Source organism: Peromyscus eremicus, chromosome 16_21 (genome assembly GCF_949786415.1).
Source record: "Peromyscus eremicus chromosome 16_21, PerEre_H2_v1, whole genome shotgun sequence".
Classification (NCBI taxonomy): Eukaryota; Metazoa; Chordata; class Mammalia; order Rodentia; family Cricetidae; genus Peromyscus; species Peromyscus eremicus.
Window position 1 is genome coordinate 43750065 of NC_081432.1, and position 24842 is coordinate 43774906.

The 24842-nt window shown below is 35.9% G+C and overlaps 1 long non-coding RNA gene across 1 annotated transcript in view; it reads left to right on the forward strand.

Moving 5' to 3' along the window:
* LOC131926036 (uncharacterized) overlaps positions 1 to 23976 on the forward strand; it is a 64623-nt gene extending 40647 nt beyond the window's left edge. The window contains exon 3 of the long non-coding RNA XR_009383426.1: positions 23786 to 23976. This is a non-coding gene — a long non-coding RNA (uncharacterized LOC131926036). The remainder of the gene's footprint in view (positions 1 to 23785) is intronic.
* Positions 23977 to 24842: the final 866 nt, after the last annotated feature.

Consider the following 24842-nt stretch of genomic DNA (forward strand, 5'->3'; position numbering starts at 1 on the left):
ATATGTAACCTGGAATAACCACAAATCTAGGAAAACAAAACCAGGCTGTGTTTGAAAGGAGCACTAGTTGATGGAATAATTGGATACAAGAGATACGGAGGGAAAAATGGGAAACAATGAACAGTGATAGAAGTTTTACCTGGGAAAGAGAAAAAGTGGTAACACAAAAGGAAATGGAAGGAAAATTAACACCAAAGATGTTTGAAAAAGTCATAAGGAATCAAGTTTTATTGACTGCACATTACATTTATAATACATTTCAATGTACATGTAGACACTATTCTTAATAGTACATATTCATTTAACATAAAACATATTTAGTAATAATATATAATTCTTCCAGGATCCATAGAGTCCAATTTGTTAAAAACTGAAATTGACAAGTTCATACAGAAATTTACTAAAGTAGAAGCTTCTTAAAATATATTCATATATAAAATAAATTGAAATGGAATCATACAATAAGGAGGAGGCATAGCCCAAATAGACATCTCTTGACACCCTCCAATGCAAGGAATAAGTTATGTCAAATCAAGTTATTGCCTAAAGGGTGCCCATGGAAAGTCACAAACAACTAAGGCTATTGATAAGGCTGTTGGTTGTTCCCTACAAACTCATGGTAAGGCCAGATTACTAAAGAGAGCAGAGAACTCATATATACTCATATATATATATATATATATATATATATATATATATATATATATATATATATATATGGCATTGAATAAGAGGTCAAGTTGATGCCTACCTAGAGTCTTTGTACATACTGAGTAGTGCTTATGGTACTTAAAGGTACTCTGTATACATACTAGAGGATAAAGATAAATACCAAGGCAGATATAACCCCTATGATCTACAATGGTGACATGCCTGCATGATATATTTATTCAATAGTGGCACAAACATTGTGGAAGTAACCAATCACTGTCTGATTGAATTTAAGGCCTACTCCATGACAATGCCTGCTCTATGCTACTCTGGTGGCATATAATCTGAGAATAGATAGGCCCTGAACCTACGGTAAAACCAAACACTGCTGTTCTGCTATATGAACATAGCAATAAAATGCTTTCCAATGACACTCTGCTATGCCTATAGAGCATTATTTCACTAGCTATCATCAGAAAATATTTTTCCTGCAGTAGATCAGAGCTAATCCAGTGACCCAAGACTGGACAATGTGGAGTGAAAACTTGGAACAGGCAGTCCAAAACATGATATATTCATCAAAACCTTCCTTTTATGGCTCAAGGTACTCTGTCAAGAGGATGTTTAAAGATTTTAATAGCCAGAGGGGATGGATGATACCAAGGAAACAATGTCTTACAGACACAACAGGACTGAGGTACATTTTCACTCACAGAAACTGTGACCTGCACAACTCAAACCCTGACAGTTCCTATTCAGAGAGAGAAGTAGACAAAAGTTCCCATCCCGAATTGAGAAGCTGTTTCCAATTAGGAAGATTTTGCAAAAGAAATATTAGTTTCTTCAGTCTCATGGAGGCTCCACAGATATTGGTCTAAAGTTCATGAATTCCTCTGCATAAGTGAGACAGTTGTGTAGCTTGATCTGCTTAAGGGACCCCCGGCATTAGGATCAAGATCCATCCTTGGTGCATGAGCTGGCTTTTTGGAGCCCATTGCCTATGGTGGGACACATTGCACAGCCTTGATACAGCAAGGAGGGACTTGGACCTGCCTCAACTGAATGTATCAGGCTCTGCTGACTCCCCATGGGAGGCCTTACCTTTTCAGAGGAGAGAATGGGGGGTGGGTTAGGGGGAAAGGCTGTGTGGAGGGAGGAGGGAAGAGAGGGGGATCTGTGGTTAGTATGTAAAATGAGTGAAAAAATTCTTAATAAAAACAAAAGAAATATTAATTTCTCTAAGGGAATGTCACTGGTGTACAAACCACACTTAGGGGCAGGCCCCATGCCATCACAAAATGAACAATTTTTGTCTCATATTGCTTTGTTTGGACAATTTTTTTAACCTTACTCATCACTTGCTTGGATATTATAGTTTCCAATTTGGTATTTTTATAGGCTCTATGTCTGTGCATGTGTGTGTGTTTGTGTGTGTGTGTGTGTGTCTTTCTCGTGCTCTTTCAATGTTTTCATCTTTATTATTTTGCTTGCTGGTTTCTTCTTTTTGTTTGTCCTGGCTTCTTTGTCTTTTATTTATTGGCTTGCCAGTTTTATGAAGAGAGAGAGAGAGAAAGAAGCATGGAGTTAAAAAATGAGGATATGAGAGGAAAGAGGCAAGGGAACCAGTGATCAGAATATACTTTATGGAAATATCTATATTTTCAATAAAAAATTAAAAAGTAAAGCCAAATATATAGCATGCTACAATACCAGTGAAGAACTCAATTTTGTTTTATAATATGAAACTCTGTCTTCGAATTATATATCATACCTATATATTTCATGACTGATAGATCCAGCTAACACATTATGTGGGAATTTGAACTGTACTTGTGAAATTTAATTAGAAGTTAGACATATAAATCAATCAAAATAAGGCTTAGATAACAAACTTTATCACTATTGTTTTTCCCACCTTTGACTCCAAAGCTAAGTTAAAAGATATAATATCTGGAATCACATTAGTTTCATTATCAAAGTGACAACAGTTTTTCAAGTAAAAGAGTGGAAAGAGTAAGAAATTATTTCTTTTATTAATGATGGTTCTGATGGTTACAGAGTTGTCAGCCTTACACCTGAGAAGAAGAAATGCAGAGTAATGGGAGTAATTGTCTCTATCACATGGGCCTGAGAGCGTGTCTGCGGGACATTTTCTTCATTCCTAATAAATGTAGAAGGGCCCAGTTCATTGTGGATGGTCCTATCCTGGGTAGGTAGGCCAGCGCTGCATCAAGAAGAGCTGTGCAGACCAGGAAAGCATGGCAGTAAGCAAGGGTCCTCTGAAGTCTCTGCATCAGTCAGGCTCCCAGGTTTCAGCCCTCAATTCCTGCCTTAGTGTGGACTGTAATCAGTAAACCAGATAATTCCTTTCATTACCTATTTGCTTTCCATCCGTGTTCTTTCACAGAAACAGATAAAAAAGAGTCAATGGGATATACACCTTTAATATTTAATTTGTTATTCCAAGACTTCATTTTGAATCAGACAATGAAAGGTCATGATTTCCTTCTTGAGCACTGAATCAGGACAGTAATCTTTAATAATAAAGTGAGTGAATTGATCCACATAGGCAAAGCTAAATTTTACTGTTAATTTTACTTTTTATACTTCAAAGGCTTGATCTCTTACTTAGTGTGATTGGAAGGTCACACTATTATTAGACATGTATCCTAATGAGAGGTTATAGGCCGTGGGCAGCATGCCTTTGAATGGGAGGGTAGGGATATGGTCCCTTCTTCTTATCGATTTTGTTTCTCAGCCACCATAAGAGAAATGATTTTATTCTACCTGTACACCCCACCATGATATGCCATTTTATCACAGACCCCAAAACATTGAAATCAACCACCCATGGATCAAAATATTAAAAAAAAAATGTTCGATGTTTTCCTCAGTTATTTTGTTACACTATTGGAAGGTTGACTAATTTATTTCACTGCCAATTAAAAAAAATCAATGCTGTGCTTAATGTTTTTCTTATCTCTATGTTGCTGTAGTCATCTCACACAAAGTTTGCTTTTTGTAACAGAATAAAATTTAGGCAGACATAAATCTGGGAGTAAAATAGATGTTTATTTTGAGCCTAGCTCTATGACCACTGGGTTGATTATCTTGAAATATGTGATCAGTACATGAAATCTTAGTGTCTTAAACATTTAAATTATCTCCGGGTAGCAGTGGTATATGCCTTTAATCCCAGCACTCAAGAGGCAGAGCCAGGCAGATCTCTATGAGTTCGAGGCCAGCCTGGTCTACAGAGCAAAATTCAGGACAGGCACCAAAACTACACAAATAAACCTTGTCTTGAAAAAAACAAACAAAAAAATCTTCTAGGTGAATTATTAGAAGACTTTGAGTTCTTATAAATGGAAAATATGTTACCATGTTTTCACACAGGCTGAGTTTTAGGAGACTTGAATATGGATCTCTCATTGAGCATAAAGCAAAAACAAACCCCTTGTATCTGAGAATAAAAAAGTTTTCTGTGTCCTTGAATGACCCCAAACATCAATTCTGAGATCAGAATAGTATATATTGGAAAACAAGTACATTTTATCTCCTCAGGGAGAGTAATTCCTTCTGAATTGCCATCCATGCATAGTGTAAAAATAAACAGCAATGAAGACTCCATAATTGATTTTTTCCTTACTATCCTCAGTAGTAAATTGTGAAGGATATAAAATATTATTTTCTCACTTCCCACTGAAGCTAACAAAGTCCATATGATCTAGTTATGGTCAAGTGAGATATTAACAGAATTTTTTATTAGTAATTGTGGAAGATTTTCCTGACAAGTAGAGTCAACGCCATTGATATCACTCTCCATTCATCTGACTATGGAATGCTAATCTGGAATGCAGCAGCAATTCTGAATACATTCTCTAACAATGAGAATTCAACATCAAGAAAAGCCCAACCTAACGCATCTTGGTTTATAGCTTCCTCTCTGCAGAGATTTTATGTGATAAAATAGTTATTAATGACAATTACTGTTTTTTTTTTACTTATTATTGAATCAATATGGTAATACATATCAGCCTTACATTTGCAATTGGTAGTTACAATTAACCCGTATCACATTCAGACAATGCTAATCACCATTATTTATAATGAGAAGAAAGAAGTTATGTAAATAAGGAGATTGCTAACTTTTCAAACAGTCCGATGAATTTAAGATACCAGAGCAAATGTTTTTTAATACGTATTTGCAGCCCCATTGATCTTAGCACCTCATTTCAACACTGTTAGCAGCAGCGAAAGCAGGAACAGTGAACATCTCAGTGAGTGTTATTGCTTCTTGAATTCTAGTGATCCCATTGGAAATCTCAGTATCTGGAGTATCTTGCAATATAAAAATTAAAAAGTACACTAGTGGTATAGCACATATTTAATGCCTTTATTTATATGACGGAACATATGAAGAGTAATGATTAAAATCATTTAAAGAGACTTGCATGCAGCAATTCTTACCAAGTTCCATGAAACCACCAACATTCTTTAGGAAAAGCACGCACACACATCTTGGTTTGGGTAACTTTTTGTGTCTTTTGATCCCTTATTCTCTTGAAGTGCTTCCATTGCTTTGTTATTTTTCTTGCCAATCTTGTCTCCTTGCTCTCGTGCTTTTTACTTTTTCCAGCAAAGAGCTTAATATTGAATTAACTTTTACCTAGCCACCCTCAGGCTAGGAACTCACATTAGCCCAGCTCCTTCAAATCAGACAATAAATGAAACTTGAAATTTCAACAAATTTTTAGACAAATATTAGCATGTGGATATGCTAAAACAATATGAAAATTTGTATTTCATTAATCAGTTTTTCTCTAGAGATTGAGAGATATTACATTCTTGAATTCATGAATTTTGGCTTTCTATGTAGAAAATGTTTATGTTTTGAAGCAATAATATTAAAAGAGCCATTTGAACTGTGTTTTATGTTTGAAGTTCAAATTCACAAAGGTGTTTGCTGATATTTAGCATACAAAGTTTAAGTGACTAAGCTTGTCACATTTTTTAAAAATTGTGTATTATTTATAGCAAGGTTATTTCTTTTATTCTCCAGATTTTATTCATGGGAGCATACTCTATATCAAGACCACTTTTAAAAAGTAAAGAATATACAATATACATTGGAACATTTGAATATATAGCAAATTGTTAATAAAACACAGTTTTAGTTCCTTATTTATTTATTTATTTATTTATTTGTTTGTTTATTCTAGATTTAACATATCTTGATCATTTTACACCTTGGGAATTTGTTTTTTCAGGAACAGGAATATACATATAAGTTAGTCATTTATGTACAAGACAGGAATATGTTGACATACGTTGAAAGCTTGAAGTTGATCTGTGTATCAAGTGACACATAAACAGTTCTGTCTACAGGTTTTATTAACACAATTTTTCCATCTAGACAAGGTAGAGATATTCAATATTTTATAAACGATTAACAATTTATTAAAGGATCCAGCTTTACAATTACACACACACATACATACACACACACTCACACACACAAAGGAAAAGAAAGGAGAAAAGGAGATGATAAATGAGCAATAGTTAGTTAATTAACTGCTATGAAACAATCTTTGTATTGTAAATATATATTGCTCTCATTGTTAATAGAAAGCCAATAGGCCAATAGCTGGGCAAGAAGAGATTTGCTTAGACAGTCTGACTTAGGGATTATGCTGGGAAGAGGAAGAGCAGAGTCAGAGGAGTCATCAGGAGACACACAGGGAACAAGACGTACTGGAGGACAGATAAAGCCACGAGCCATCTGGCAACACACAGATTAATAGAAATGGGTTAATTTAGTTGTAAGAGCCAGTTAGTAATAAGCCTGAGCTATTAGCCAGGCATTTATAACTAATCTTAAGCTTCTGTGTTGGTTATTTGGGAATGGGTGGGTGGGAATGAAACTTCTACCTAAAAATGGCACCCAATGTTCAGGGCCATAAACATGTAAATAAAACCTGAGAAAGTTTTAAAAGAGGTTCAAAATGCACAGAAATGGAGCCAGAAGCCACTTCCTGGCCTTGAGTCTCTTATACCTGCTGTGGTATAGAAATGCATCTCCTGGCAATTGCCAGCGTGCCATGAGCTAAGCCACATGGTGGGTTCCTGAAGTCTCACACAGGCAGCAGTACGGAGAGGTATTTCCTAGCTGTGCACTAAGTGGTGGGTTTAGGGATTTTGCTCAAGCAGACAGAAAAGAATTACAGATACCCAGTAAAGACAGATTCTGATGGAAAAACAACCTCTAAACAGGTTGTAATGTGTTTGAAATATATATATATATATATATTTAAGCTTGGGAGAGAGAAGAGAAAGGATATATAAAAATAGTTTAAGAATAAAACATAAAGTCCTTTAAAAGTGAATAAAGTAATAAAAAATAAAATAAGACATATAAAGATGAGAAATACATAGAGAATCTGGATCCTGTATATTATTGTGATGTCTGAATTTTTTTACTGCTAATGAAAGAGTGATAACTGCTAAGAGACATTGGATTTTGAAAGGTTCTAGAGTAAACCAACCTCTATATTTTAAAAATACTTTGACTTCAAATTTTAAGTCAAATGGTATATTGCTTTGGGGAAGAGGTTATGCTTTTATTTCCATAGGAAATGAGAGCCTCTGGATTCATTTTAGGTTAAAGAAAATCAGGTTTGATCAAGGAAGACCCCCTGACAAATTTGACTACAAACATTAAGAAATAAACCTAAAAAAACTACAAGACCTGTAACATATATTATACCTGCTCCAACATAATACAAAAAATCATCTATAACTTACTTGTGTATACCACATATTCTAAACCTTACAAGTTTTGCATATACACTATGACTTCTGGGTTTTTTGTTTGTTTGTTTTTAATGGCATTCCTGAATGTGTGAAAAGTGTGTCTCTGCATCTACATCTGTCTCTTGTGTCTCTTCTTGGGTTCTCTTCCTTCTCTTTGTTTTGTCTTATTCCAATTTGTTTGATTTTGTTTTATCTTATTTTATTTTTTATCTCTTAGATGACTGACTGTTTTCTAATGAGAGACAGATAAGGAATGAATCCAGATGAGAGGGGAGGTGAGGAGGAACTAGAAGGAGTATAGATAGTGGAAACTATAATTGGAATATTTTGAATGGAATAAAATCTCATTTCATTAAAAAAGCAAAAGATAAAAACAAACAAAACCAAAGCCAAATGAATGGGATTTTGCCAAGTTCCAGATAAGTAGAATCATTTGGAATAATTAAAGAATACTGTACTGTATCCTGGGAATGTGGTTACTGCTGATGTCAGTGTTGTTTACAAGGTTTTTGAATATTTGAATGAAAATCCATTTAAATGATCTGGAAAGCAAATGAATTAATGTGATGAAAATCTTAAAGTAAATCAGAGCCTTCATGATCAAGTTTATTCAAGACAGCAGATGTGGAAAATTATTTAATGGCTTTTCATGTCCAGTGATTCAAAGAAAACAAATTATTTCAAATTATGACTACACAGTCAGCCATCCATTTAAACACAACCAGTTTTATTAAAAGATGAAAGTTACACAGTCTAATAAAAAAGGCAGTCATGATGGTTTCAACATATTTGCATGAGAAAGAGTTCAAATGTTACCCCTTTCTCAAATACAGTGGATTAGTCTACTATTTGTAGTGGCCACAGATATATATCCCAGGATACAGAATAGTATAGCAAAGTGCACTTATTATTATTTATTTTGTTAATATATTTCTATAATTATTTAGAATAAAAGCCTATTTTTATTTATTTTGTTTTTCAGAGACAAAACTATGAATAAATAGCAAAAACATTTTTTTTTGAAATGGATGTAGAAGTCTGAATTTCTGGCACTCAACAGAATTTCAGACTTCTGCATCCATTTCAAATAAAAAAGTCTCCATAGCCAGTTCCAGGTTAGTCTAGGTGACATATTTATTCCTGTCTCAAAAAAGAAAGTAAAAAGGAAGGATGGGAAGGAAGGAAGGAAGGCAGGGGGAAAGGAAGCTCATACAAGAGAGAACATGTGACATGTCTTTCTGGGTCTGAGTGACTGACCTCAGTTAATATAATTTTTTCCTAGTTCTATTCTTTCAGTTACAAATTTCATGATTACATTTTTCTTAACAGCTGACTGGTATTCAAAAGATACATGTACTACATTTTCATTATCCATTCATATACTAAAAGACATTTAGGTTGTTCCCATTGCCTAGTTATTGTGAGTAGAGCAACAATGAACAAGTTGATATCCAACTGTCTCTGGACAGAAGTAAAGTCCTTTGAGCACATGCAGAGAAGGTGTATAGGCAGCCATGTAGTTGGCTTTTGTTTTGCTTATTGAAGGTTCTTAATATTGATTTCTAGCGTGGCAGTACCAATTTGCATTCTGCCAACAGTGAATGAGGGTTCCCTTTTCCAGACAACCTTGCCAGCCTTTGCAGTCAGTTGTTTTGTGGATCTTAGCTAATCTGACTCGAGTGAGATGAAATCTCAAAGTTGTTTTAATTTGTATTTCCACAGTTGAGAAGGATGATGGACACTTTTTGAGGTATTTCTTAGTCATTTTTATTTTTTTTTCAATTGAGAAGTCTGTTTAGATTCCCAGCTCTAGCTCATTTCTAAAAATTGGTCATCTGTTTCCACTACTCTCTTTATTTAAATTTCTTTCTATTGAATACTAGTACCTCCTCTATCAGATATATAGTCTGCAAGGATTCTCTTCCATTCTGTGTATTTCTTGTTAACCCAATTGTTTCCTAGCTGTACAGATGCCTTTTAGTTTTATGGGATCCCATTTGTCAAATGTTTGTCTTAAGTTCTTTGCAAATGGAGTCTTATTCAGAAAGTTATTTTTCTATACTTGTATTTCATAAGATACTACCTACATTTTCTTCTAGTGGTTTTAGCACTTCAGACTTCAAACTGAGGTCTTCAATACACTTGGAGCTAATTTTTGTTTAGAGTGATAGATAAGGGTTTAATTACATTCTTCTGGGTGTTTTCAGATTTTAGTTTATATCGTTGAGTATAAGGGCAGAAGTTAGGAAAGTGTAAAGTGATCATAGAAGTGGGGTGGAGAGGAGAAGAGGAGAAAATAGATGATATGAAAGCTGTAAACAGATAAATGGGTAGGGGCTATCCATCTACGAAGGGAGGAAGGAGATCAATACAGAAAGAGAAGGAAGGAGGGGCAAGTAACACAGAAGTTGTTTGATAAAGCTTGCAGGAATCTTATTCTTTTATATCTAACTAAAATTGTAAACAATGCACATATAAATTAAAGGAAGTTCTGCCTCTAAGGTTGATAAGGCTTTACACAATAACCACTGACTAACAAAAACACAAAATATATATGTGTGTGTGTGTGTGTGTGTGTGTGTGTGTGTATAATTAGATTATTATTAATAATTAATGGAAGAAAAGGTTACTGATTTGAAAGTCAGGGTGAATGGACATGGAATGAGTTTATTGAGGGGACTAGACAGGGGATTGTAAGAGGGAAATGAAGAGGGAAAGTGATGTAATTACATTTTAATGAAAAACATATTTAGAGAGCCCGCCAGCACCTAATTGGACTAAGAGAGCCTTTGTCCAGTGACTGATGGAGGCAGATGCAGAGATCCACAGCCAGACACCAGGCCGAGCTCCGAGAATTCAATTGATGAGAGAGAGGAGGGATTCTGCATGCTGGGGACATTAAGATTATGATGGGAAGACATGCAGAGATGACCGGCCACACTAGTGGAAGCCCGTGAACTGTAGACTAGTGGCTGTGGAGCCCCCATGGGACTGGACTAGGTCCTTTGGATATGGAAGATGGTGTTTGGCTCAAACTGTTTGGGGGACATCCAGGCATGGGGATTGGGATCTGTCCCTGGTGCACGGGCAAGCTTTTGGGAATCTAGTGCCTGTGGTGTGACGCCATGCGCAGCCTTGGTGCAGTGGGGAGGGGCTTGGACCTGCCTAGGCTCAGTGTGCCTGGCTCTGCTGACTCTTCATGGGAGACCTTGATTTGGGGGATGTGGGGATGTGGGGTGTCTTGGGAGAGAGGGCTCAGGATGGGAGGAGGGAGGAGGTAGGATCTGTGGGTGGTACGTAGAGTGAGTAGGAAATTTCTTAATAAAGAAAAATGAAAAAACATTTAAAATTATGAAAGAAAAAAGAAAATAAAGTGAAAACATGTTCAAAGGAACATATATGAAGCAGTGTAGAGGAAGGCTGAAACCAGAGCATCTAATGCAGAAGGTGGTCCAGCCACCCAGGAATAGCAGTCTCTCTCTCATAGTGCCTTTAACTATTCCTTCTCAGAGAGTGTCTTCTCTTTATGAAGGAACTATCTCTTTATGCTCAAAGTATCGTTTGTTTGCAGGGATGACACAGACATGGCACAGAGCAGCTTCCTAGTCAGTGTCTATATAACCTGACATTTTTGGCTCTGACACCTCCTGCTTAGTAAAAATGTCTCTCAGATGTCCTCTCTCATATTCCTGTGGCAGAGCATGGATTGGCCTATTGTATCCTTTCCCATAGCAAACCACTAATCACTGCCATCTGCTGTGCTGTGTACTTTCAGATAAAGTCCCAAACTCCCTTTATTGGAGTCTATCAGGGAAGCTGATGCTGGTGTCTTGTCAAATCTGGCTGTTACTTTGGCAGGAAATAATATGGAATGCTGAAGACTGTTTAGTCACAAAAGGAAAGGAATAAAGTAGAAATACAAAACAATAGAAACAAACAAGATTGTTAGAGACACCTCGATGTAGAGTTATATCAACTGACATTTGAAAACACTTTAATTATAAGACAGATGAAGGGGTTGGAGAGATGGTTCAGTGGTTAAGAACTCATATTGTACTTGCAGAGCAACAAGGTTTGCTTTCCAGCAGCCATAGCAGGCAATCACAAGTGCCTGTAATTCCAGTTCAGGGCAATCCAACACTAGCTGGCCTCAGTGGGCATATACACACACCATAGTCACATAAACTCCTACAAGTATGCACATATTCCCACAAATAAAATTGCATAAATAAATCTCTTTTGATGCTAGAATAAATAAAATGGGCAAAAATATTCTTTAAATTTATATTTAAAATACAGTCACTTAGAATAGACAAAGTAAGGAAAAACAGTGGAATGAATATGCATCATGAAATGCTAATTTAAAAATCTTGGTGCACAGTTTTCACATTTGTATTATTATTATTAGTAGTACTATTTTGTGTATTTGTATGCAAGTGCATGCCATGGTTCATATATGAAGACATGAGGACAACATTGTAGAGCTTGTTCTGTCTTTCACCTCTACATGGGTTCAGGGGATCGACCTCAAGTGGTCAAGCCAGTGTGGCAAGTGTTCTTACTGCTGAGCCATTTTCCCATCCACATCTGACATTTCCTTATACTCAGTAAATGGAGATTTTAATTTATTCTTTTGAGCTATACTTTTGAATTCTTCAGTGTATTAAGTGTTTTATCTTCAGCATTAAAACAAAAGTAAAGTGAGTTATTTCCATGTTAATATAGTTTTCTTGTCTTGGGTAAACATTACTTTCTGAACCACTCACTTCCGCAATGTTAAGTTGCCATTCCCGTTTTTATAGTGAAGTTGTAAAAGTCATAGTGTTTTCGAGTCTTTCTATTTCAGAGAACATTCCATTCTTTAAATATTTTATTGTGTTCAACTTTCTGCAAGCTAGAGGTTTAGAAAGTGGGATGTACTTCAACGTTCCTGCTTTCAGCAAGATTAGTTTTCTCAGCAAGGCAGGACATTTTGACACTAGGATATTTCTTCACACTGTTTTTGAGGCACTACCTCTCAGGGGCACTGCTTGGCTCCAAAGTCCCAGGAATCCTCCATGATTAATCTGAGCTGATGAACCAGGACACCGAGGGGCCCAGAACTGAGATAGCTCATAGGATAACTGGGATTTCTGTGAGTTTTCTTCTTATTCATTAAATTTGACATTTCTAAGATGGAATTTGATTTAGACCTAGTAACATATTTCAACAGGCTGTGGGAAATGAGGTTGCAGAAATGTAGCAGGTATCTGGAGAAAAGTAAAGTGAACCTAGACTGCATACAAGCCAGACCAAATCTTTATTAAGAAAGTAGTTCTGAGAGAGTAAGGGCTGAAATTATATGTATGCTTAATGTCAAACTGCATATTCTATTGTCTTGAGAATTAGAATCTTATATTCATTTGGGAGAGAGAGTACTCGATTTGGATGTATGCCATCCACCTAAAAACTGTTCAAATAGAAAATGCAGTAAATTAGTTCTGTGCTGTTAGGCATTTATTTACTTTCATGCAGAGTTCTCACTGGTTGTACCCCGCTGACTGTAGAATGGTTCTTTACACACAAAAACAGTGGAGCATTTCCAATTGGGTGTTCTCTCAATCTTTCTCTTACTGGCCTGCATGTTTATTGCTGACACAAATGACTGAATGGCTTCCTTTATCCCATTCCAGAATAAATTTAGTTATTTGACAATTATGGAAAACTAGACTATACAACAAACTTGATTAAAGGGATCACTTTAAAAAATCCCTTCTGTTTGGACTTTATTGTTTAGGAGTCATGATAGGCAGACGAGTGCATTAACACTGGAGAGTTTTTCATTGGAAAAAAAAGACCTTCAAAATAAGAGTCATTGATTATTGTGACCTAGCTCCTGACTATTCTAACATTAGAATGGCATCAGGTAGAGTAAGTAGAAATGAAAGTCTATAGAGAAAAAAATGCATACAACACAGGTATATTTTGATGAAAGAGTTAAAAAATCATCTTTTGCAAAATAAAAGAGGAAGTAAATTGAGCTAGCCAAAGCAATCTTGAGTGAAATGATAAAGGTATCACAATAGCTAATCTAAAATTATATTATAGGTCCATAGTAACAAAAAAGAACTGTATTGGCACAAAAACAGGAATATGGATAAATGAAATAGAACAGAAGACATAGAGTCAAATCCACATTGCTACAGGCATGTCATTTTTGACAAAGATGCCGGAAATATGCAATGAAAAAGCTGTCTTTAACAAATGATGCTGAGAAAACTGGAGAACCACACACAGAAGAATGGAGGTAGACGGTGTCTGTAACCTACACTAACAATTCAAAATGGGTGATGTGGTGATATTTTATTTGTCCTGAAATGTGGTGATATTTTGTTGATATGTTAATAAATAACGTTTGCATGGAGATCAGAGGAAATAGCAAGCCATTTTAAGTAAACAGAAAAGTCAAGCTGTGGTAGCACGTGCCCTTAATCCTATCACTTAGCAGTCAGGGTCTCTGTGTGTTCAAGGCCACACTAGGGAGGAACAGAGCCAAGCATGGTGACACACACCTTTAATCCCAGTACCAACCATAGAGACCTGGAGGTCTGTACAGGCAGGCAGTGACAAGGAATTGAGGTAGCTGGGCTAAGAGCCAATGAGAGGGCAGAACAGCAAGGCAATAAAGGTGTGGGTAGACAGGAAGTAGCTCACTTTAGAAGCTGCGGTGTGGTGAGGTAAGGTTAGTTGGTGGCTATTCCTATTTCCCTGATCTCTAAGGCTTTCACCCCTATATTTGGCTCCATGTGTTTTATTTAATAAGACAGCTTAGAAATTTGTCTACAAGGTGAAGTCCCTTAATTTAGTAACTGAAACTGTAAAATGGATAGAGAGAAAATGCTCTGAGATATAGGTACAGACAAAGATTTTCTGAAAAGAAATAACATAGGCTTAGGAATTCTTAACAAGAATTGGCAAATAGAATGGAATGAATTTTAAAAGCCACTAAACCAAAATATAAACAATTAATTGAATGAAGTAATAGCTCACATGAAGACAGGAAAGCTGTATAGCTAGACATTGGACAAGATTAATATCTAGAATATATAAAGAACTAAATCACCCAAAAAAACAAAAAGTAAACAACTTAATCAATAATGTGCGAGTAGACTAAACATCATAGTTCTCAAAAGACAGACTAGAAATAGACATGAACGTGCAAAAAAAAAAATCATCCACCTTGGCAATGATGAAAATAAAAATTTAAACTATATTAGGATTCAGTCTGGTCAATATGGCTATCCTTATGGAAACAAAAGTAAGCACAATGATACCGTGAGCTAGGGAAGTCCTTATACACTGCTAGGGAAATAAAGTTGATCCAGCCTCTATGGAAATCAGTATGGAGGTTACACACAAAAGTAAAAACAGAACTACCATATTACAGCTGTACATACATTTGAATAATTATTCAAAGTGTATTCAGCCTGGTGTCTGTCTATTATATCCTTCTGAGTTTTTGATGTAGTTGAAGACTAGATAGTTAAAATTTTCCTTGGTTATGATAAAAGATAAATTAGATATGAACCTTTAGACTCACAAATATAGGATAAATAGAATATTTTCTTTGAATTTGCCAAATATATATATATATATATATATATATATATATATATATATATATATAGAGAGAGAGAGAGAGAGAGAGAGAGAGACTGGATATTCAAATTCTTTGAATTTGCCAAATATATATATATATATATATATATATATATATATATATATATATATATAGAGAGAGAGAGAGAGAGAGAGAGAGAGAGAGAGAGAGAGGAGAGAGACTGGATATTGTAACTAATTCTTGCTTGATAACTGGTTTGTTATACGTAAGTTTACTATGTTAAAGTTAAACCCTTCTTTTTTGATTAGACAGAAAAGGGCAGGTGCTGTGGGATGATCTGTATGCTGTGAATATGTTGCTCTGATTGGCTGACAAATAAAATGCTCATTGGCCTGTAGTTAGGGAGGAAGTATAGGTGGGACTGCAGTGACATGGGAGCTGGGTGGGCACAAGAAAACTTTCAGTTACATCTGTCCACAGAAGAATGGTTAAAGAAAATGTGGTACTAACATTTCAAGACAAACCTTATGTCCAGGAATATTTGGCTAACAAAAAAGACAGTCTCCAAGCTTTTTTCGCCTTTTGCTCTGTTTTGGCTTGATTTGTATCTTTTGCTTATTGGATTTTTTGTTTGTCTGCTTGTTTTTTTTTTTGTTTGTTTGTTTCTTTTTTTGGTGAGAGGTACAGAGAAACAACATCAAGTTGTTTGCATAAGGAGGTGGGAAAGATCTGGAAGGGGTTGGGAGAGGGGAATGATTATGATCAAATATAGTATACCAAAAATATTTTAAATACAAAAAGTAAAATGTGGTATATATATAAACACTTGAATATTATTATGATTATGTTTGCTTTTAATTATGTCTGTGCAAGGGTATCCTGTGGCACACTATTTCTGGGAAGAGTCAACATACACAGGTCAATTCACCCCATAAAGGAAGACTAGGATGGAAAGGAAGGATTGTACCAGTATCTAATTTGGTGAACTAATAAGTGTTTGTTTGTTTGTTTTTAAATTAGGATTATTAATCACAACATGGGTGAGGGGTGTGTGTCTATTCAGGAATCTGTGCATGTGGATGCAGATTCCCAAAGAGGCCAGAGAAGGCATCAAATCCCCTAGAGTGGTAGTTACCCGTGGTTGAATGGAGGTGCTGGAACTCAGGTCCTCTACAAGAGAAAGCAAGCAGTTCCCATCGCTGAGTCATCTCTGAAGCCCCGACAATAGAATTTTATTTAACCATAAAAATAAAATTATGTCATTTCCTTTAAATGTATGTAACATTTAGGAAAAATAAGTCAGACAGAGAAAAGTCTCTAAATTTTTCTTATTTAGTGTTCTTAGAGTAACTTATTGATTAAGAAAACTGAATATATATGACCTATAAACACCCACACATATAATGAGGGAGGTATGAGGAAGGTTGGCAAAAGGAGGGAATAGGAAAGGCTGGATATGGGTAAAATAGATGTCACCCTTGAAATAAATTATTTAGTTGAATTCCAACACTACACAAATTAATAGAACAACAAAATATTGGAAAAAATAAATGAATAAATGTAAAAATAAATGTTAAAAATTATCTTTAAAAGCATCTAAAGGCATTAATTTAATTTCTTAATTAAAATGTTGACTTTCCTTGTACTTAATACTAATTAAAACAAACATTTTCTAATGAAAGATTTTTTTAAAATTGTGTGTTATTTTGTGAAAACACATTAGTGAAGAGGTTAATGTTTTCAAAATAATTGATTTATATTAGGAGAGGCCTCAGATTTAAATTGCTGAGTATGTGTACATAAACCTAATGCTTTTAATATACATTAGTGACACTTTTAACACTTGTCTTAGCTAACTTTAAATGATAAGATTAGAAAAGCCTCTAAATCTAAATTTTGTAAATATTTATATTACCGTATTTTGATTAATTTTTATAATATATGTTTTCACTGACATTTAAAACTAATAGATGGTATGACTAGTTGGGAAATGTCTTATGGTTAAAAGAATAGTTTGTAATTTAGACAAACTTTTCTAATGTAAGAATTGTTTCCTGTAATCAGGAATCTTAGGGAGAGTAGTGTTAGCATACTTAATGCAGTAAAAGATACTTTTAAATAAATCTCCTTGTCTCCCCAGATACTACAACTCCATCAGTATTAGTCACTAGTTGCAAACCAATAGCACACAGAAATGATCTGATTCTGTCTTCAAGGATAACACTGCACGAGACACCTAAGGTACTACATTTCACATTTCAGCAAAGTCTCATTTTAAGAAATAATTCTGCATCTCCTCTTTGTGACACATCCATTAGGTTGGGATATTAGGAAGTTAAGCTTTTTGCCATAAATTAAAGGCATTTTATATAGATATACTGTGCCTAGTAAATGAGCCAAATTTTAAAGTAGAAAGCTGCAAAATCACCCTTTAAAAATAATTGATAGTTGAGGCAGGTCTAGTCTCCAGGTTGGGCTGACTCCCCAGGGGAGACCTTGCCTTGGAGGAGGTGGGAATAAGGGGTGGGTTGGGGAGGAAGACCAGGGGTGGGAGGAGGACAGGAGAATTCGTGGCTGATATGTAAAATTAAATTAATTATAAAATAAAAATATTTATAAAAATAATTGATAGTGAATACCTTTCAAGAATGAAATGACTTTAAACTGGATATGTACTGTATTTGCTAAAATAAGATTATTGCCTGATATTAACAAACACATTCACAATCTTTTATCTAAAATCATATTTACTTACTTAATTATCATGTAATATTTTATACTTTTATTAGGAATTAGAATATGAACTCAGTTTTACATCTTTACCATTTATCTCATTCCCTTGATAATGTGTGCCAAATGCTGCTTTTCTGAGTGTTATACAACATTAAATATCTTAGTAAAGGAAATATTTGCTCCTAGCCTTGGTAGGAGAAATATCAGGATTTCACATGATTGGACAAACAACAATAAGCAAAAACTAAATATTAAAATATTATTTATCAAAAACTTAAAAACCTCATTGTCAAGCTTCCAAATTGTTGGTCAAAATATTCCACAATACTCTCAAACAATAGAGATTCCTGACATTACCCTTGGTTGCTTCCCAAATTTTGAGCATAGGACTCTATTTTCAAAAGCACAAAACACTTCAGAGACAGGATTTTGAGAAATAGAGCTAGATCTGGCTCAGAAGTCTCCTACTCTGATGACTATATCTCATATGAACTGAAGGGCTTCTGCAAGCTGTCGTGAGAGAAAAACAGTAGATAGTCCTACTGAGCTGTAACCTCTATGAACCAAAATTACCAAAATAATAACATATTCCTAAAGATGCAATAGTGGTGTTCAAATCCATGAGCGTAAGCAACAGCTGGTGAATTGGACTTCAGGCCTGCTCAATTGGAAGGGATGCATCCTATAGTTTAAACCTACTCAACTTCTTGAACCTGGAGAGGATATAGACCCTAGATGAGAACATAATGCTTTACTTCCCTAAACCATTATTATCTCTAAGAGCATTGTTAAATACCTGTCCTCATACTATAGAAAACTAGCTCCCATATCTCATCAAAGAAGTTTCATTATGCAACAGAAGAAGACAATACAAAAAGCCAAAACTTGTAAGATGAATTGCTAAGTGGTATTATTAATAAAAAAATAAATGGAGCCAGATATTGGGGTGAAAACTGAGAGATCAGAGGAACAGGACAAGTCACAGCCAACCTCACTTTACCAACTCCTCAGCCTCCAGAAAAAGCTAATTCCTGTATACTCATGCCTATATACCTTTCTGTGCCCTGCCATCTTACTTCCTTTCTCCTCCCAGCTATATCACTTCCTCTTTCTGTCCAGCTCTATCACTTCCTGTCTGTCTGTACAGGCCTCCAGACCTCTATGGTTAACTAGTGCTGGTATTAAAGGTGCCACCATACCTGGCTCTGTTCCCAGTGTGACCTTGATCTGGATGAATCTCTGTCTCCTGAATGCTAGGATTAAAGACGTGTGTTACCACTGCCCGATCTCTATATTTAATATAGTGGCTGGCTTTTTCCTCTGATCTCCAGGCAAGCTTTATTTGTTAGAGCACAAATAAAATTATCAAAATGATGAAGAAAATTAATGGTGGGGTGACTAACCATAATTGATACATTTACAACACAACATTTATACCTAAGAATCAAGGAATATTACCTTAGAGGGGGAAGGAAAATTCTAAGAGTCAAAAGACCAAATTGTCTGCTCTGAGCTAGTTTCTTCTTCACACAACAGGGAATCTGTACCCATGAAATTTTATCAATATGACTGGCTAAAATGACCTGAATAATGAAAAGATGAGATGGCATGACAGTGTAGATGGAGGAAATCTCACAAGGACTCACCCCTAGATGAAGTACTTCCAGTGATTACTTGCTGTTGAGAAAGGAAGAATCAATTGTCTCCAGGAATGAGCCCCTAGTCGGTTTTTGATCTCAAATAATTAGATCTAAAAATGCATATAATATATATGTATATATGTATTGTATATATATATGTGTGTGTATGTCATTGGGGTGCATTATAAATTTATATATTATTGTCTATGTATTTAGATAGTGTAATTATATGAAACAATAATAAAAACAAGATGCCAAACATTCTAGAGAGTGTGGAGGGACATAGTAGGAGTTGGAAGGAGGAAAAGACAGTTGTAAATTCTTTGTACTCATATATGTATTCATAAATGAAATTCTCAAAAATGAATAAAAATGTAAATTCATATTCAAAAGAAGGAGTTTCTAGAACACTCATTTTAAAAGCTTTTCTACTGTATACAAAACTTCATGGAAAGGAAACCTGGCGGTTGACTATACCAAAACTATGACTAACAGAAACGAAAAAGTTTTCCCTCAAGATCAGTTATAAACAGTTCTAAATGTCATTCTCCCAGTCACATAACCAAACCTTGATGAATCACAGTATTCATAAGGGTGGGGTTCACCATGCATCTTAGATTAGTATTTTCCAAGTGTTGCTTGTGAGTATTCACTGATACACAAGTAGTTTACCTGACTGTGGATTCCAGTAATTACTGCAAGGCAGTATCAAATAAAATTTTGAAGGAAGTGGTTTTGTTATGACAAACTGAAGTTCTGAAGCTTTATTTGAAGCAGTTCTGAAGAATCTTGTGAAAAAAATACGTGAACTATAATAGGTTATCTTATGTTTCTGTCTCCCAATACCTGAAATCATGCAATTTATGAAGAACAGAGATTAACTTATACTTTTGGAAGATGAGAAATCTTATGTATGGCTATGTTCTTTGAGCTGTATCAGCCCTTAAGAAGGAGATATTTGTCTGTAGAAAGAAGAAAAAGAAAATGAGAAGTGTGTGTGTGTGTGTGTGTGGTGTGCATAGACAAGTGTGTATATGAGAGAGAAAGAGCCAATTCATCTGATGACCTCTTCAAGATTCCCACCTCTCAGTAACTTGAAGTGTAGTAAGTTGATAACACAAAAACTGGGGAACACATTCAAAGTACAAAGAAAGACAACTCAGGATTGCCACACTAACCAGGAGAGCTCTGTATTTACCCACAGATACTCGTTTTTGTGCATATTACTGTCATAATGTAAATATTGTTACTGTATTGTGCTTTAGTAGTTGATTTGTGTGTCTCTCCAGGAAACACTGAGTTGATGGTAAGTGTGCTATGTTTATGTTTCTTAATATCAAGAGAAATGACACATTGTATGAAATAAATACATGTTTCTGAGTGAGTTAATATAGAATACAAATTTAAGGTTTGTATTTCTTGTCTGCTACCAATGTACAGTTTTAATGCAGATATGTGTATGCAGAGCATAGTTTTATTGGCATAAGAAATTATAGGAATCATAAAATAAAACTTTAGAAGTATAAACTTATACACTAAATAAATAAAGCTCATTTGCTTCCAGGGTCCTCCTGAAATTGTATGTTTTACTACGCACTATTTTTATTTTGTAAAGCAATGACTTTTTTCAATCACAGAAATGTCCACAAACAAATAGGGTTATATAGAAAGGAGACTTGCATTGAATTATCATGGTTTTATGCCTCTTTCTCATCTATTTTCCACTCATAAACATTTGATATGTATATGGAGAAAATTAAACCACCTAGTTTTCTTTTCTTTTTTTTTAATTCAGAGTTTTTCTATTCATTTTACATACCAACCACAGATTCCCCTGTCATCCTTCTTTTGCCACTCCCCCAGCATTCCCCCAACTCACCCCCCTTTCCTGCCTCCTCCAAGACAAGGTCTCCCATAGGAAGACAGCAGAGCCTGGTACATTCAGTTGAGGCAGGACCAAGCCCCTTGTCCCTGCGCCAAGGCTGAGCAAAGTGTCTCACCATAGGCACTAGGTTCCAAAAAGCCGGCTCATGCACTAGGAACAGGTCCCGATCCCACAGGCAGGGGGCCCCTAAACAGTCCAAGCTAAACAACTGTTTCACTTATCCAGAGGGTCTAGTCCAGTTCCATGGGGGTTCCTCAGCTATTGGTCCACAGTTCATGTGTTTCCACTAGTTTGGCTATTTGTCTCTGTACTTTTTCCAATCATAGTTCGATATCTCTTGCTCATAGAATCCCTCCTCTCTCTCACCGACTGGACACCTGGAGCTCTGCCTGGGATTCAGCCATGGATTTCTGCAGCTGCTTCCTTCAGTCACTGGATGAGGGTTCTATGATGACAGTTAGGATATTCAATCATTTGATCACCAGAGCAAGCCAGCTCAGGCACCCTCTCGACTATTGCCAGTAGTCTATGACCACCAGTTTTCTAATCAAAAAACAGAAGAATTGTCTTACTTTGCTTTGGAAACCATGATCATAATAAGGCTGTTGCCCAGTTATATCTGTGAATTTTAGTAGCTTACACTGCATCAAAATGGATTCATTCACTGTAATTGGCAATCATACAAATCAAAGTATCTTATGTGCTGATGAGTAAGCTAGGCAGAGATCCAAAGAAAGTGAACTTGTGGTCCTCAAGGTAAACCTGAATGTCACTTACATTGCCCTGGAAGTAGTCCCCTTACTAATCGTCACGGGCACTTTGTTTGCAGTTATATTTGAGTGGTGGTTGACTGGATAGACTAACGTAACACCGTGAACACAAGTTCAGAAATATGTGCTTAGGGGCTGAGGCAGAGGCCATGGAGGAGTGCTGCTTGCTGGATTGCTATCAATGGCTTATTCAGCCTGCTTTCTTATAGCACCCAGAACCTCCATCCCAAGGATAGCACTACCCGCAATCAGCTAGCCCTCCCCCAATCAATTACTAATAACCAAGTAAATTCTCTAAAGTCTAACCTACAGCACAATCTTAAAAAGTCATTTTCGGCGCACGCCTTTAATCCCAGCACTCGGGAGGGAGAGTCAGGTGGATCTCTGTGAGTTTGAGGCCAGCCCGGACTACAGAGTGAGTTCCAGGAAAGACGCAAAGCTACACAGAAAAACCCTGTCTCGAAAAACCAAAAAAAAAAAAAAAAAAAAAAAACCTCATTTTCACAATTGAGTTTACCTCCTGCCAGATTGCCAGATGACTACATCTTTTTTTTTTCTCTGTGTAGCTTTGCTCCTTTCCTGGAACTCACTTGGTAGCCCAGGCTGGCCTCGAACTCACAGAGATCCGCCTGGCTCTGCCTCCCCAGTGCTGGGATTAAAGGCATGCGCCACCACCGCCCAGCTCAGGTGACTACATCTTATATCAAGTTGACATTAAAACAATCAACATAAGTAAGCCACATAGGTTGAATTTCTAATGCTAATTTAAACAAACATTACTATCATTGTTAGACCTGATTTAAAAGAACTTTTTGAGCTACTTACATTGGGAACATATGGATCCAAAATAGTTTTTTTAATTGAAAATAGATTCTTCTGTCATACAATACATCCCAATCACAGTTTCCTCTACCTCCACATCCTCCCAGCCCCCATCCACCTTCTCTCCTCCATCCACTCCCTCTCATATTTTCCTCTTCAGGAAAGAGCAGGCTTCTAAGAGATGACAGACAAACAGGAAAAACCAAGATATAACATGATAAGACAAAAGCTGGATAAGGAAACCCAGTAGGAGGAAAAGAGTCTCAAGAGTAGGCAAAAGAATCAGAGAAATACTCATATCTACTAAGCTAACAGCCATAACATATATGCAGAGGACCCTGTGCAGACACGTGCAGGCCTCATTCTTGCCCCTTATGCTTCTGTGAGCTCATATGAGCCTTTATTAGTTGATGAGAAACCATATGAGAACAGCTTATTGATTCTGTGGGCCATGTTCTCCTGGCTGCTGTGGATGATTGATTGATAAATAAAACACTGATTGGCCAGTAGCCAGGCAGGAATTATAGGCAGGATTAGCAGAAAGGAGAATTGAGAGAACAGGAAGGCGGAGAGGAGGAGACACCAGCCTGCCATCCAGGGAGCATCATGTAGAGGCAGCAGGTAAAGCCACAGAACACATGGTGACATATAGATTAACAGAAATGGGCTGAGTATAAGAGTAAGAGCTAGACAATGGTAGGCCTGAGCTAATGGCCGAGCAGTTTAAATAATATAAGCGTCTGTATGTTTATTTTATAAGTGGCCAAGGGACTGCCGGGGCTTGGCGGGACCCAGAGATAAAAACTCTAGCTACACCTGGCATCTTCGATCACCTCTGACTCCTATAATCTCTCCTCCTCCTCTTCCATAGGGTTTCCAGATCTGTGAAGGGAAGGTGCCAATGGAGTCCTCACATGTATTCTTTCTCTCCCTGCATAATTCTTGCTGTGGGTCTATGCACTAACTCCCATCTAAGGTACTCTGGAGGCTATGGAAAGAGAAACCTAACACCACTGTGAATCCGCAAGTAGATGGCATTGTTATAGTTTTATATGCTAAAAGAAGTTTTCAGGATACCATCAAAATAATCTACTCCTTATTCACCAAGAAGGAATTCTTGCTAGATTATGAGATGTATAATATACAGTATTAAATTGTAAATTATAAACATATTAAGAATCAAGAAAAAGTATGCCCTTTTGATGGGAAATTATCAGTAGTAAAATTGTGAGAGGTTTTATTTAAAGTCATTAATTATGATGTAGATACTTAAAATATTTAGCTAGTGCTTAAAGGCTAAGAAGTTAAGTAAGATGCACATAGAACTATGGAATAATTCTTCTCAATAAATTTGCTCCTCTATTGATACTGAATACTTTTCAAAATGTTGTACCCTTCCTAATTAAAATGAAAATTACTCCTTTAAATTATCTTTATAATTTCAGAGTGCTTCTGTGTATTAAATATTCTACTTATATAATTTTTTCTGTTTCTTGATTTTCCTGCCTCATTTTAGAAAATAGTTTTCTATCTACTGTATAAAGCCTTGCCATTCTTGAAAAAACAATTACCAATAGCTTTTCTGTTTCCAGTTTCAAAACTCATGAGGTGTCTATGTTTCTGTCACTTTTTGCAATATTAAAGACTTGCCCACATATCCTTAAAAAATTACCTGTATTTAACAAATGAAAATAATTCTTAATAAATTTCTTTATTGGTTAGCATAGTCCAACCTGGACTTTGTGAACACAAGAGCAAATAACACCTTTGACAACTTTTTTGAAAGTCAGTGACAGGGTAAAGGACTCATGAATAAAAGAGATAGTTTCAGTTATAAGGCTCCAATCAGTACTTTTTTTTTTCATTTTTGCACAGGTTTGTGATACATTCCAGCTATATTGAAAATCATTCAAGCACTAATTACATGC